This window comes from Nanorana parkeri, unplaced genomic scaffold (genome assembly GCF_000935625.1).
Source record: "Nanorana parkeri isolate BGI_ZX_2015 unplaced genomic scaffold, ASM93562v1 scaffold208, whole genome shotgun sequence".
NCBI classification, from domain to species: domain Eukaryota; kingdom Metazoa; phylum Chordata; class Amphibia; order Anura; family Dicroglossidae; genus Nanorana; species Nanorana parkeri.
Window position 1 is genome coordinate 291,465 of NW_017306476.1, and position 12,596 is coordinate 304,060.

The following is a 12,596-nucleotide window of genomic DNA, read 5'->3' on the forward strand; positions in this document are numbered from 1 at the left end:
AGCCACCGCTCCGAGCTCACTCCCATGCTGGACTAGAACTTCAATACAAATTAGTGAACTAAGTGTGAGATTGTAGTCTATCACAGGAGCGACCTAAGAGCAGTGGCTACTTTACAATACACACAGGGACCATGGGGAACAAAAGTAGCCACCCTCCAGAACAAAGGACAGTGTCAGCATGAATTCAGAGATGATTAGCAAATCTACAGCTGAGTGATACACAAATAAGCTACATATTTGTTAATAGACTACCATACGAAACCATAGGAAAATAACAACAAAAGCACCTTTAGAAATGTTTAGTGATGACAATCTACAAACAGATACTGCTAGATAATTGCAGGCTTTGTATACTTTGCATACAGTGGCGTAACAATCGCCATAGCGACCCCTGGCGGCCGCTATGGGGCCCGGGCACAGGGGGGCTGGCCAGGGCCGCCTGGGTCGCTATGGCATGTGGGGGTGCTGGCTGTCACAGACACAGCTCAGCAGCGGCCACGGCGCATTTCTCCTCATAGCCGCTGCGGAGCTGTGTCAGTGACAGCCAGCCGCTGCGGCAGATGAGGGCGGTGTTCGGAATGGAGGAGGCAGGGCCCGCCTCCTCTTACATCACTGGCCAGCGACCTAAGAGCAGGTGGGGCCAGTGATGTAAGAGAAGGCGGGGCCCGTTGATAGCAGAGGAGGCGGGCCCGGGGACGAAACAGGAGTCGGGGCCCGGCGACCACAGAGGCGCTGACAGGTAAGAGATCACAGACCCTGCAGAGCCCACTATAGAGAGTCTATTGTGGGCTCTGCAGGGTCATTCTCCGCTGGGGCTCTGCAAGTGGTATAACTAGATATCACGGGGAACCATACAAAATTTTGCTATGGGGCCCTGTGATTTCTAGTTACGCCCCTGTTTGCATACATTATTTCTCTTCTCAGAGTGGCCATTTTAACTAAGGGCAGGTTACCAGATCTCCCATTACTTTCTGGAACTCTGGCACATGTGACTAGGACATGTGACAATGCACATCATGTCAGGGGAGGAAAATGCCTTTCCCTGAGATCTCATGAGATTACACATGAGATTTCCTAGCAATGCTCTGCTGATGTAACCTTCCCAGAATGCAATGCTTGGGCACATTACACCATTTGTGCCAAAAGAGGACCAGGAAGTGGTAATTATTGCAATATGATTTTATATCAGCATGCAGAGCTGCATGCTGATGTGATTTTTAGTGAAAGGGTGTAAAGGTCCACTTTAAACACCCCCACTACAAACTTCAGATCTATAAGTGATCTGGGCCAGAAGCCGTGGCCTATGTGGGGCTGGTGGCTCTTATGTCCTTCTCAAAGGGGTGGTCTTTTTTCCATAGGGCCTAATGAAGAAGCCATCTACTTGCAAGTGTTCAGTGAGACAGGTTTTTCATTAAGGCCAAATGAGAAAAGGCTGCACATGTGTAATACAGCACAGCAACTGACTCAAGCAAGGGCTGGAGTACCTTCCATATGCCAAGGCTTCTAGTCTAGGTTAGTGCGGGTATATCTAGTAAGGGAAGAATGAGGTACTAAAGGATTAGGGTGAGTGTTTACGTTGGGGCAAGAGTTGGAGTTAGTGACCCATTTCCATAAGTCTGTTTTCCTGCAGTAACACACATTTTACTACATGAAAGTAGAAATCCATTTAATTGTTATGAGCCTTGTTTATGTCTCTGTGGTGCAGCATTTTTGTGCATTTGAATGTATTAAGCAGATTCATTGAAACAAATCATAACTGCCCAAAATGCATACATTACAGAGTTTTGTGCATACTAAAAGCATCTGCACTATGGGAAAAAAGAAACCTTTTCTGAATGTTTCCCACTCACTTTGTTGAAAGTAAAAATGCAAATTCACACAAGCAATAATATGCTTCAAACTCAGGATCATCACTTGCTTTTATCAAGCTATTTATGAGTAGCCTTAATGCTCTACCCAACCTTAGAGCACCTAAGGTGAAAACTCAACCACAAATCACGTTTCCCAGTAGCTTTACAGTTAGCATACTCCAACAGCACAGGACAGGAACTACCAGCACTTCAGATGCTGTCAAAGCAAACACAGTTTTATTCTTCATAGTGCATAAATGACCTAAAATAAATAGGGCTATGTATGCATTGTAAAAAAAATAAGAGCTGCTTTAAATTAAACTGCATCTGAAGTGCTGGCAGCTTCTATGATCCAGATAAGTGGCCACAATGGGTATGGCAGTTTCACCTGAAAGCTACATTTGCTGTAAAGTCATTGTAAACACCAATGAGTGCTCTCTCAACCTCACAGAGTATATTTACTTCTTCTGGAATGCAATGTACTCGCACACTTCCATTACCTCTTGTTTGCTCTGTATGACTCATTTAGATCAAAAGTCCCTTGGGGTGATGTTTACTCTGTCTCTCTGCTCTTGGCCTTGTTTGGTATTTATATCTCATCTGAATTTAAATTACTTTTACACAGTGTGATCTGATCAGCAAGTGGTAGGAATTTACAGATTATCGCTGTCTTATTTTTATGGAGTTTACAGAGGACATGCTTTGAGATCAGAATCAGTTCTAAGATTTTTTATTTTACTACCTTATTACTAAAGTGTATGCAACAAAAAGGTGAATTCCAGCAATGGAGATACTGGGCTGTGAATAATTCACTTGGACTTATGTTCATTTAAGGCTATAACAGCCCATGTTTAAAGTATGGGGAATCAGACAAGATTAGCAGTAACAAACAACCCTTGGAAAAAGGTCCTACCAAATGTCTGCAAGCATAAAGCCTTCTGGGAGACATTTCAACCCAACTATCATATGACACGTTTTGTCAGTGTTAGCAATTGCCAAAGCTGCCGCATTTTGTTTAAAGAAACTTAAAAACAATCATCTCCAGATTATCTAATTTAGGTGTTTTTACATTTTGTGGATAATATTACTGCATTTTTTATATCAATGAATGTGTAGACAGCAAAACAGATATAAGAACGTGTCTATCTAGTAGGGACAAAATCAAAAGAATTGTAAGGTTTATACTAAGTAACAAACTAAATATTTACATGTAAATAATAATGGTTTGTCATAATAAATTCAAGTGATGCTCCTGATTTTGAGCACTGAATGCAATAATTGGGTAATTTCTCATCACCTAAGAAGCAATAATGGTGGAGCAATTTATTTATGAGAAGAACATATGTGTTCACTACACTTGTATAAAGAGACTAAAAAAGCGATTTATATTGTTTGCAGATAAGTCACCATAATAATGCAACATATGTGCAACCAAATGTCCATTTATCGTACTTGGATATTTTCCAGCTTGTTGGGAAATCCTTATGTAGCACTCATCCCCGAACGAGCCACTGGATTAACCGGGTCATCATCACTAGTCTGTCTAGGGGTATGATCTTCAGCCACCCCATTAGCATTAACCACCCTCTTCTAGTGCCCACAAAGCTGATGTCCACTCCAGTAATGCAATGCTGAATAACTTTTATTAAACTTCTTCACACTGGGGAGCGAGGGTATAGGGATCCTAGACATCCAGAGTATAACAGACAGACTCTAGACTCACCAGACCTTTTAAGCATTTCAGTGTAAACATGGAAGCTGAACTCCAATAAAAAGCAATTTTTGCACATGTAAGTATGATCTTCAGCCACCCCATTAGCATTAACCACCCTCTTCTAGTGCCCACAAACTGATGTCCACTCCAGTAATGCAATGCTGAATAACTTTTATTAAACTTCTTCACACTGGGGAGCGAGGGTATAGGGATCCTAGACATCCAGAGTATAACAGACAGACTCTAGACTCACCAGACCTTTTAAGCATTTCAGTGTAGATCCACTTGTGATACAGCGGATAGTAATTGAAGTAGCAAATGAGCAGGCATGAGCACAAATCCTCAGCAGGAGAGACACCAGCTATGCTCCTGAGGTCCTCTAGTTTCTAAGTACTTTCAGCAGCCATCCATCTTCCTGGTTCTCTTTCTCTGGCAACAACACAGGCCTCCTCCATACTGGAGGTCCCAGGGAAACTCTTCCCACACTCCAGCCTATGCCCACCCCCAGGTCTCAGGCCTAGCCTGGGGGGGAGGGGGGGCAGGCTGAACAGCACCCAGCCCTAATCCATAGCTGGTCCCGACTAGTTTGATCACATGGCAAATCCCTCCAGTATATGAACCACTATAGGCATGCCTGTGGCTGTCAGAGTCTTGCAATGCCTTATGGGACTTGCAGTTCCACAACAGCTGGTGGGCCAAAGTTTGGCTACCCATGCTCAATAGTACTAGAATGCTGATCAGAAGTAAAGGATATCAGTGAAGCAAGGGAACACTAAAAACGACTGAAACACAATGCTAAAGTGTAATATGATGCGCTTTCAGTGCTCATTTTTGGGTCACCATGCTGATGTGTAATACATATCATTTTTCTTTCTTCATTATAACATACAACAGTTAGTTATAATGCTTCTAATATGAGTCAAAGAGACCAGAAATCAAAGCACAGACAGTGTGCAGACAGGAATTTTATTAAAATATAAAGTATTCAGGTTTAAACAGATCTAGTCCTTTGATATGCTGCCAGTTGCACAGTGACACTAAATAATAACTACTGTATATTCCAGACACAGTAATAAATATGTCTGATTTTGAGTAAATAGTATAGTGCCTCTGTGAACGTTTTTTTTCAGTCTAAATACTTCATCTATTGATTTATAGTATTTGCTTCTTATGTAGAATTTCAATAAGTATGATCTCCATATATGATAGTTTCATTAAACTATGCTTATCATGGAAGTAATTGTTTATTTATTTAATGGGCAAAATATTAACAAAAAGTAACATAAGAAGTTCCACCTCTTGGTTATGGTGGAAATGCTCTTTGCCAGAATGGACAGAACATGCAGCTGCACAAAGTGCTTTATTCATACTAGATGTTTCTCAGATGTGCACTCAGATCTCTCTTTCTGTTATGTAGAAACAGGCCGCCTCACCCCCACACTGCAAGGGTTAACTGCTCTTTTTCTCTAGGGGACCGGATATACTCACCCAAGCCTTGATCCTGCGGCAGTGACTGCTCACCTCTCTCCCCCATGCCCTGACGTTGGTATGTCCCTCTGCATCCTCACCTCTAATACACTGTATTAGATGTGATGACTCACAGGTCATTAGATCGCTGGAGCCCAGGAGGGAAGAAGAGGCTGGGGGGACTGGTCTTTAAACCCTAGACCAAAACAATCAGTTAACCCTTGCAGTGCAGGGGTAGCCCCACTGCACGGGTTAATTTGTATTCTGCCCAGAGTTGTTCTTTAAATATTTTTTTTCTATGAATAATAAAAATGATAAATATATTTTATGAAATCTTTTGGTTTTTTTATCCGTGCTATGTATCAAGTCTTGTTGTATTTTAGAAGACATTGTGATGCCTACTGTTTGCCTTGCTGGAGTCTCTGACATGAAGAAGCAAAGCCCTGTCTCCACTAAGATGGCTGCCTCCGCATAGAGTCACAGAGAAGAGCAAAGCATTCAAAGTCAGTAACGGGGAAAGATCAGCTGCAGGGAGACCACAGGCAATACTGGTGACGAATCCTTTGTCCTCTGTCTGCCATTTTTGGGGCAGAGCTTCCAGAGTTCAGTTTTAATGGATCTGCCACCGGGGGACCCTGAGGTGCATGGGGCCACCTCCTCAGCTCAGCCTCTTTGTTGTGCAAAATCATGCCTATTATCCATGATTCTGTTCTTACTAATGGAAACAAATCAGCAACTCATTTATCAGTGCAATTTGTAACACTGGTGCTGGTTGAAGTGGATCATGGAAAGACTTGGCATCATGGGCTTCCTGCCACTTCCTGTTTCCCTGGAGACCGTGAAGTTGCTATGTGTTCACATTACATCTGCCCTCACTGACTTATCCAATTAGATCGTGCAGAATGCAAGAGTGATGAGCAAAGCACAGTAACCAATATGAACCATTTATTATACTAAAGTCAGATCAGTAAAGGACAAATGGTTATTGGTTAAAATGAGTTACTGCTCTTTTACCACCTACTCATCACTGTCCTCAATAAGATTTATTTAATAAGGCAGGGCAAATTACAAACAAAATCAGAATTTACCTTAAAGCAATCTGTACAATGAGAGACGGCTGTAGATTTGTTGCTATGGGTAAATATAGTATGCATATGTTTATTTGCCTTTAAAGACCAGTTACAGTTCAGGCATTTAAACATAATCTGGATGACCTAGTAGCTTCTAAAAACAAAAACAAAAAAACTCCGGCTACTATACTCACCTGATCTCTATTGCTGTCCCCTGCAGACTCAGTGTTCCAGTGGTGCAGAGCTGCTCTTCTTCCAGGTGGAATGACACCCAGCATTGTTTAACCCACTTCCTGTGTGCCCAGGGTGTCCAGACTCCCCCACCCCGGACTGACAGGAGAATGGTGCAGAAGGTGGTGCTACGTCATTACGTGGTATATGGTGCCTCTCTCTCTACAGCATTTAGGATCAGCTGGAAGAAGAGGGTGAAAAGGACCTGGGAGCTGAAAATTTATTTTCTGTTGTTTTTGGGCAGCTAAGATTTTCTAAAATTGACAAGAGGGGACATAAAGGACACCTAAGAAATATCAGTCCTTATTATGTGATCAACGGAGCATTGAGTAGACCTATGGCAAATGCAGTAGGCCAATCATACAAGCAAAAATAATGTTTCACTAAACACACAGGGGGAATTTATGAACGCGTTTGCGAAAAAAACGTTTTGGGCACAAACACCAAAATGTCATGCTAACTAACCGCAGAGTTTTATCTCTGTTATGCATCTTTTTTTAAGTGTTCTTGTGACATATTAAAGTTTGCAACTCACTGCACATGTCTTGTGACATTTTGCATATTTTAACTGCGCAGTATTTGTGTACTTGTGTACATATACTGTACATCCTAGAAGTTCTCCTCAGCACTTCTTAAACTTCTTAACCTCCCTGGCGGTATTCCCGAGTGTAGCTCGGGGTTACCTTTCTATACCATAAGCGGTAACCCGAGCTACACTCGGTAAAGCCGCATAGCATTTACTTACTTTGTCCCTCGAGCCGCGCTGTGTTCTGTGGCCGGTGCGCGTCGCAGGGGGGCGGAACCGGCGGGATATTAAAAAAAAAAGACAAAAAAAATTTGAAAAAAAATAGACCGAAAAATGACATGAAAAAAAAAAATCATACCGCCAAGGAGGTTCAACTATCGCAAAGATGACTCATACCAGGAGGTTCCTAGCAAGCTTGCAACAGTTTAGAGACCATTTAGAAACAAAAAATATAGAGATAGTTCTCCTTATGAAGGCAATAAGGAATGAAACATAAACTAAGATAATAAATCTGTTGCTATATGCATTGGAATAAGGGATACAACAGTTTGAGAGATGCTGGTGATGCGACAACGTTGATACATTTCCCCACCGTGTACAGAAAAACAACTGTGTCTATATTTGCAAGGAATTGATATTTGCGTTTTTAGGAAGCTTTATACAATTACAGCTGGCTGCAAACTGAAACACAAGTGCAATTCCTTGTTAATGATGTCAACAAAAAGCTTATCTCACAACACTACAAAAATACATTCCATGTGTTGTTGAGTCTTGAGGTTTCATAAGGTACTGAGTTGGAGTGGCCATCATGCAGTTCTGGCATTTACTAGGAGGGTTGCCAAATTTTATTTTTAGGATCTTGTGGATAGTTAAGTCTTATTCCAACCAAAGACATAAAAAAGCAAATATATCAATTTTTTGTTTTCATCCGTGCAGATTGGGGGGAAGGTGGTTGCCTCTGTGTATGGAAGCACAGGAGGGAGAAACTGAGCCTGGAGTTTGGCTCAAAATAAACATGTTGATATCCATTGTAAGCAGCATTGGATTTAAATTCCTGCCCCCCAAGGCCAACTGTCTTGCTTTGCCCTCTCATACCCAAGTGCACTGGCTAGCCACCCCATTCTGCTTGCAGGTGTAGGTGTACGGACACAGAGTGTGTGAAATGTTTATATATGGCACACTATTCCAGCAAAAAGTACAAACTGTACAGGGACAGCAATAACGAAGACAGAGCTATACAGAACTGGCAGGCAGAGCGGCAGGCTATAACTGTTTGTAACAAACAGCAATCATTGCTTAGAGTCCACAGCATGATCTGTAGGTGGTTGTATGCCACCCGTTGGGTCCCTGCCACCCTAAGCCATTGTCTCTGTTGACTATGAAAAAATCCGGCCCTGACTGTAGCAATTCTTGGGATTCAGCACTTGGCACAAAGACCATATTTAACATACTTTAATGCTGTATTTACTCTGCGACAAGACAACTGTAAGATAGCTGATGTCTAAAGTGGTATTTGCAAATATGTTCTTGTCACTGCATAATTTTTCACTTGTTCATATTTTTAAAAGTTCACAATTGATAAATAATTGTTAACAACAATAAACTGGGGGGAAAAAATCACAGCATGTTATTACCAATTTACAAAAACATTATTAACATGAAAGCATGCACACTGTGAAGGATAGTCACAAAAGTCATAATTGTTCTTGGTCAGTTTTTTGGAAAGTTCTAAGAGCAGAGCATCACTATGACAGCCAGGCAACAAGCATTTCCAGAAAGAGAGGTCAGCAAGAGCAACTTCTTTGTACAGGTTTTTTTAAACATGTGGTCATATATCTATCACCCTTAAAATTACACTGTTGCTCAAAAAAGGTTAAGGAAGATGTTACCTGCACCACAACATGCTTACCAAGTAGCCAGGGGACACTGAACTGTCATTACCATGAGAGCTCAGCAGAGTCGGCTTTCTTATCCCTGCCGGCTCTGCTAAGCTCTTATCGAAATGACAGATCAGGGTTCCCTGGTTACGTGGTAACCAGGGGACCCTGAACTGTCATTACACACTGAGAACTCGGCGGAGCTGCAGTGATATCACCACATCCTGGGAAGCTGATCTGTCTCTGCAAGTGGCCAGAGCCAGCCGTGAGATGATGACTGGCTCCGCCCACCTGTCAGTAGCAGACTGTCGGCCGGCCGTTCGGCCAGCTTCGGCTTTCACTCAGTCGAGCCGAAGCATATGCCTTCGGCTCGACTGAGCCGCTCGGCCAACTTTGGGAGCTGTAAGGGCTATAGTGAATAGCCCGTACAGCAGCCCTTCGGTTCTACTGAAGCGAAGGGTTCCCGTCACCAAAGCTAGCCGAAGGATCAGCCGAAGCTACGGCTGGATTCTTCGGCAGCTTTGTAAATAACCCTCTAAGTATACAAAAACTTGATAGCAGTTTTATAGGAGAAGAGACTCTTCATGTCTGTTCTACAATAAAACCTCTTTCCCTTTCAGTTAATTTTTTTATTAAATTAAATTTATGTTGGGAGTAAGAACCGGGTGGAGGGGCGTGGCCGAGCCATGGACGTGTGAGGAGTGTGGCCGTGCAGCTCCGGGCCCGATTTAGCCTTGACCCCACTCTTTCCGCCCTTTCCCACCCAAGAACCGGGTGGAAGGACAACCCCCCCATGCACATGCGTAGGAGTTCCATCACCTGTGGCTGACTAATGGCTGAAGACAGAAGACTGCCAACCTGGAAGAAGATGCAGAAAAGGTAGAAGTGGGGGCAGAGTGATGAGGGGGAGCATGGACCTTGCACCTCTGGAGAAGAGCAGCTGAAAGTCTGCCTTATGTTCAAGTATACATTGGAATGCTTTAAACCTAGTTAATTGCTTACAAGGAACTTAATAGTGCACAATGTTAACAGCTGGTCTGAAAAGGCAAGTATAATTTTATACACTGCTTTCCCGCATGACCTTCTATCCCAAACAAAATTAATAGTTTTGATGGAGGTCCTTAAACATCACCACATAAAAATAAATGATCACATTTCTATGCTGTATTTCTCTCACACAGCATTTTAGTGTGTACAACAATTATTCACAAGCCTCCGCACATAGTTGTAATACATTCTCCCATAGAATAATCTTATAAAGAACCCTGGGTCCATTTATTAACCACAATGCGCTAAATCTTTAAAAAATTAAACCCAAGACTTAGGTTTTTATACTCCTTTTGGCCACCCAGCGAGAGCTTTTCTTTTCATTTATATTTTTCCCTCTTTCAAACCACCCTCACGCTATTTGGGATGTAAAGTAATAGAAGGGGATGCAGATGTAAAATGAGGCCATGCTCTCTAATGAGTTTTACTTTTTTAGCTAACTATTATTAACCAAGCATCAATTATTATGGAATTAAAAACATCAGTACAACTTTCCCTATCAAACACAAAACACTCATGTGTTGTGCTGAAACTTTTGTATATTGTATAAGCCCAGAAATTAGTCATAAGGAAAGCTACATGGTCTGATATTAATTAGTGATGTGACTGCTTCAATCAGCACTGGTGATAATCTTGCAGGGTAGTTAATTCAAGTATAATTAAACAAATTGAAATTAATTTGCTTTAAGCAAAATGTAAATTCTAAACTGCCAATCAGGATTCAGCGGTATAACAATAGCCATAGCATCCAATGCAGCTATTATGGGGCCTGAAGCTGGAAGGGGCCCCATTAAGGGGGCCTTTTGAGGCAATATAAATAAATAAAATCTGTGTACATATATTATTAAAGAACTCCATAATTTATTAAAATTAACCCTTGCAGTGCTTGTTTTGGTCTAGGAGCAAAAATAAAGAAGATACATTCACCTGATCCTCGATCCTGTGGCTCTGACCGCTCACCTCTCTCGCCCTCTGCTCTGGCTATGCGATGTTCCTCAACGTCCACACGTCTAACGGACCTGCATTAGATGTGATAGTGTCACGGGTCCTTAGACCTCTGGAGTCCGGGTGAAAACAGGTGCAGGGACCAGTCTATCAGGCAGACTGGGCCAAGGGTCAGGTGAATATACCTTCTATATTTTGGCCCCTAGGCCAAAACATGCACTTAACCCTTGCAATGCGGGGGTAGCCCCACTGTAAGGGTTAATTCGAATACATCCTAGAGTTCTTTTTCAAATATTGTAGAGCTCACTGTTGACACTGACCATGTACCCCCTGTGACATTTTCAATCAAGAACAGCTGATGTCATAATTGTTACTACAACTTTTTGTAAGTATTGTAGTCTGGCACTGAGATCTGAGATACTGGGGTTAATTTACTAAGGCAAAATACCTGAACAATGCCTGCATCCAATCAGATTGTTCAGGTATTTTGAGAGCCAGCACGGGCCGACTAGCAAGATACTGAAGCTTGGCCCAGTGGGAGATTCCTCCATCCACACAGTTTAGCGTAGATGAAGGAATCTGTTGCACTTTTTCCATCTGACCACAGAAAATCTGCATATAATCTATAGGTGTATGGCCAGCTTTAAAGTGCCCATACACCTATTGATTTTCATTCAGAAATAGTCCACGAATGGTCTTTCGAACGATAAGCGATCAGTTGATGGGATACCAAAGATTTTTAATACTGTACTGCTGGCCGAATTTCCTTGATCATTCAGGCTGGGAAACATTTTTTGAATTGTGTGAAAATTGATGGATTAGTGGCGTTTTCGTACAAAAAACAGCAGCAAGAACACTGCACATGCGCAAAACAAAAATCCGTTCTGTCAATCGGCAAAATTCGGTGAGTTGGTAATGCTAAGGATTATCAAAATCGACAATGGTTTGTGCTTGATGGGCTATTTGAGCTAAAATCGAAAGAGGGTTCTTGGCAGCAATGAAAATTTCCAATCGAAAATCTATGGGTGTATGGCCAGCTTTAGTGAATGAGGTGAAGCTCTGCTGACTTCCATGATTCAACATGTGCAAGCAAAAATAGTTGTTGTTTTTTCTGCACTTGTGATTGGGTATTCTTTGCAAAGTGAATTTTCACCACGGTCACTAAGACAATGGAATACTCCCTTGCAAAGTGAACAGCCCCTAGTAAACCAACCCCTCTGAAAAAATTAAGGTTAAAAGTTAATTCCCTGCACTAATATCCTCTCTTTTCTGACACGGCCCCTATACCCCATGTGGGATTACCAGTGAAGAACAGCTGATGTCAGATGCACAGGAACAGACTTAAGAAACGCTGTCGCCAGTTAACAGATCTCCTTTGTAGACTTTACAGTAAGTTTAGCTACATTAGAAGTGTAAATGTTTTGCCCTCAGAGCTTCTAGTCATTCTGTCCAGCACTGAAATTAACCTTGTATGCCTATTGTAGTCTTCCTCAATGCTCTCACTGACAGATGATTGTAGTTCTACATGAAAAAAACCCACAGTTTAAAATAATGTGCTAACAATTATATCATGATATAAAACATTGTTATGGTCATTATAATTGCTACTACAACTCTTTTTTTTTCTTTTTAACTGACTATTAGACCTCTTTCAGCACTTGTTTTCTGTGGAGGTGAAAGAGGTGGAAGGACTTAGAATTTACACTGAGGCCCTGAGATCTGAGATGCTGAGAAAGACTGTTGAGCTACTGAAGAGTGGTTAGCTGGAAGAATTATTATTAAAACTTAATTCTCTGCACTGTTGCCCAGCTGATCCATGACAATATCTATCGACATCACTGCTCCCTAGTAATATACTAAATATGCTGA